Source organism: Leopardus geoffroyi, chromosome B1, assembly GCF_018350155.1.
Source record: "Leopardus geoffroyi isolate Oge1 chromosome B1, O.geoffroyi_Oge1_pat1.0, whole genome shotgun sequence".
In the NCBI taxonomy this organism is placed as follows: domain Eukaryota; kingdom Metazoa; phylum Chordata; class Mammalia; order Carnivora; family Felidae; genus Leopardus; species Leopardus geoffroyi.
The window spans coordinates 51,465,043-51,469,299 of record NC_059327.1 but is presented as its reverse complement, the minus strand read 5'-3'; positions in this window follow the sequence as shown (position 1 = coordinate 51,469,299).

Here is a 4,257-nt window from a genome sequence, read left to right as displayed (position 1 = left end):
ACAGAATGTGGAAAAGTTGCCGCAGCAAGGCTGCTCCCATTACTGTCTATGGGCCCTTGAGCAAGACCACTGCCTTCTAGCTTCTGCACATCATACCTCTCACCCTGACTTTCCCCACTGACCCGGGGGGGCTGGTGGCCTGTGGTTTCCTGCACCTTGCAGGGCACGGCACAACTGGCAAGAACAGAAATACTGAGTCTGTATCTTAGCACCACTCCAGAGGGGGAATTACTCTCCTTGGTGGCTTGTGTCTATGTGCATTTCAACGTCTAGAGGTGAGCTGCACGCAGTGTCTCTGAGATGGCTGCACTGAGTCAGGAAAGGATTGGGAAGGAGAGGCAGGTCAGTCCTCATTGTCTTCCAGATGTATCCTGGAGTTGAAGTGAGAACTCACTCACTGCACATGTGACTCCCACTCCAAGAGATGCAATTGTGGCAGAAGCCAGAAGTACAAGTGAAAGGGCACCAATCCTATCTTGGCTTCTTTTAAAGCAATTTTTTTTACAATGTTTTCATTTTGTTTTTGAGAGAGAGAGAGAGAGAGAGAGAGAGTAAGCAGGAGAGGGGCAGAGAGAGACACACACAGAATCCAAAGCAGGCTCCAGGCTCTGAGCTGTCAGCACAGAGCACAATGTGGGGCTCGAACCCACAAACTGCAGGGGCATGACCTGAGCTGAATTCAGACGCTTAATCGGCTGAGCTACCCAGGCACCCCTTAAAGCAATTCTTAAGAAGAGTCCATTACACAATGACAAACTAGGCAGGGCACTAGGACAATATGGGTCAACAGTCACCATCCATGACAGAGCATTTGGTCACCCTACCTATAGGTGCTTTATCCTTGGACTCTAAGGGATGCTCTGATCTCAACTTAGTTTTTAGGGTCGTTTCTCTGTTTGGAGTTTCCACATCTGTGTGGTGTCAGTAACCAGGACTTGCATGAGTGTGGGGGCACAGATGGGGATTCTGCCCTCCTGCAGACTTGGGGTCCTCCAAGAATTGCTGCCGAAGGCTCTTCAGTGATGCTTCCTCGGTGACTGGGAGGGAAGTGCTTCCCAATGGGACCACCCATTCTCTGTTCTTACCTTGATGCAGAAAGCCCAATTTTAACTCCTGGCCTATATGGGGCCTGAGACCTCCACTCTTGTCCCTATGGAGGCCTTAAATCCACTTGTTGTGGTATCTCTCCTCATTTCTGATCCTTGTGACTTCTCTGTCCCAGCCTCCTTCATAAGTGCAACTCAACTACCCATGAAACAGACATGTACTGAAACCAGAACTTCTGTATGTTTGAGTAGGAGCTGAAGGGGGAGGGTTGCTTAGGATGTCCCCTCCCTCTCAGACATCAAACCTCTAGGCCTCCTCTGCTTGTCCTTGAATAGAAGGCACCAAATGACTGTGGAAGTCAGATGGGCATAAGGGTGTTCCCTGCTAATCGGAGACAACTTAAAGGCAGAAACTTCTAGCACAAGGCTGAGCCCGTGGAAGATTCTATAGGGAAGGCCAGGGCAAGAGAGTTTTCTACCTCTGTCATACGGTAGAGGCTACAACTCTGCTTTTGGCCTTGGAAGGAAGGAGGATTGTTTTGTATCTGAGGAGTTTGATAAGATAGGTTCTCCATACCTCTTTGGGCAGAGGAAGTAAGTTCCAGGATTTTCTTAACATTTTCATTCATTCACTCATTCATTCATTCTTCCTTAACTCTCAAAACATTTTTTAAAAGTGTATTTATTTATTTTGAGAGAAAGAGAGAGAATGTGGGGGAGGGGCAGAGAGAGAGGGAGAGAGAGAGAATTTCAAGCAGACTTCACACTGTTAGCATGGAACCCGACTTGGGGCTTGAACCCATGAATGACAAGATCATGACCTGAGCTGAAACCAATGGCTGGATGCTTGACACCCAGGTGTCCCACCCCGCAAATACTTTTTTAACATCTACACCTAATGTGTGGCTGAAATGCTAGCTGTGATGCCAACCCTTCCAGGTTAAGGAGAAGAGCTGCCCCTGAGGGCAAAGGAGGGCCCTACAGACTCACTGTGTGGACACAAGGCTCTAAGAACCACTTCTTCCCCCTTCACAGCCAGTACAGGAAACTCTTATGGCTCCCATCTCTTTGCTAGAGGCCTGACTATTGCTGGGAGGAGGACCCTTGGCCAATCTGTGGGTCCACCAATGGGGGTGGTGACTAGGGGCTCTCTTGGCAGGAGAGCTGGGGAAGGTCCAAGTCCAATGGGGGCAACAACACCAATAGAACCCTGTCAACAGCTCAGGGTCCGAGTGGCCAGAAACTGAAAAGGTTCAAAGCTTCAGGGGTCCTGAGGGTCGGTTGGGGCACTGGCAGGACAAGGCTGGGACATTGGGTGTGGATGGGATGGCTGAACAACCCCCCTTGACTTGGGAGAAAGGCAAGGCAAGAGGGAGATATTAATCCTTTTATACTTGATTGACCCAACCTAGTGTTGACCACTGCTTCCAGCGTCTTCTGGATACTCTAACAGTACTCTCAGCAAAGCTTCTTCCCAGGCTGGCCAGGGTTACTGATTCTCTCCTGCTCCAGCACTGTCTCCAGCGTATGGCCTGGAAGAGTGCTCATCTGCCCCTTCCCCCTCCCCCCAAACACACATACATACTCACACACACATACACGCACACACACATATATTTTAAGCATACATACACTCACGCATGCACATGTGGGTGTGCACGCACACACACATGCACACACACACACACACACACACATCTCATCCACACAGGCTGCAGGAGTGTTTTGCAATTCTGGTCAGGCCTGGGCAGGATAAGATGGCAGCTCTCATATTTCCCTCTAGGTCATAGTGGTTTCAGTCACATAGTAGATGTGGATGTTTAAAAAAAATGTGAAATATGAATACATGAATAAGTGAGTGAGTGAAGGGATGGAAATTTAAGAAGAACCTGGAACCTCCTTCCTCTGTCCAAAGAGGTCTGGGAAAGCTTACTGTATTTCTGATATAAGGCACACTCCCAGTGGCCTCAATGTAAGATGGAAAAGAGTGGGGCAGTGCTCCTTGTGAGGCGCCTTCTCAGCTGGGGCACACCTGTCTCCTGGACTTCTCTCAGAAGGTGCTCCAGGACAGTGACATGCCTGCTCTGGGGCTCCCTCTCTCTACCTGAATCCAGCTTGACCTCCAAGAGCAGGCTGACTGCATGGAAACACATGGAACCAGGCACACTTTGGATGGCAAGACCCAGAAGGCAGCAGTGGCAATGGTGAGATGATGGGTGTGATCCACTGTGGCCCATCCCATCATCAGCAAATAAATAGGGCAGACCACAGAGGTGGGAGAGCAGACCGCTGGCCTGGGAAGAATCAGTGAGTGGTAATGTCTCTTCTGTCTTAATCCTGGGGGCCACAGTCCCCTGTCAGTTACACAGCTGTGATAAGCTGACTACTACAGGATTTGTGCCACTGTGTGGATGAGGCATGATGCTGTAGGGGAAGCAGCACAGAAATAAGAGTCCAGGTACCCGAGTTCTAGTCGTGATTCTCTCATTGCATCTTGTGTGACTTTGAGATAGGTACTTGACTTCTTTGAACCTTGAGCTCCTTGAAAAATGAGTATAGCCAACCTTGCTTCATCTCTCTTCTAGGGGAGATGGGACCTCCCAGGGTTAGAATGAGAGAGAGAATTTAGACACCAGCCAGCAATGCCCTCACCTGACACAGATAGAGAGCTGAGGTCCAGAGACAGAAGGGACATGGGCAAGGTCACACAGCAGACCAGAGGCAGAGCTGTGCTCCCAACCAGATTTCTGGCCTCTCGGGCAGCGCTGGTTCCCCTGCCTCAGTCTAAGCAATGTAGGTCCTCACAAAAGGAAGAGTTTTCTAGAGGCCCTAGGTAGATCTAGGTCTTCTAGCAGGGAGACCAGCACATGAATTAACAGGCTGTAGGAGGTCAATCCTATTGTACAAATTGCAGAAAGGAAATAGAATCCCAGGACCTGTTCCCACACTAGCCAGAGAACCACTTTGTTAGCTGGAAGTCTTTCCTGGTGTCTGGTGTCACCCTCACCCTTATCCATTTAAACCCACTGGTGGTAGTTCTGTCTTTAGTGTCTAAGCTCAGCCTTAGTCAACAAGTGATGTTTGCCTGTCTGAGCATAAACTCTGTGCTTAGCGGAGAAAGACAGCTTTCTTCCAAGATGCAGGGAAAATTCATTTGGGTTGGATTTTCAGGGGGTAGAAGGTGGTTTTCAGAAAGAAGAGAGAGGAGATA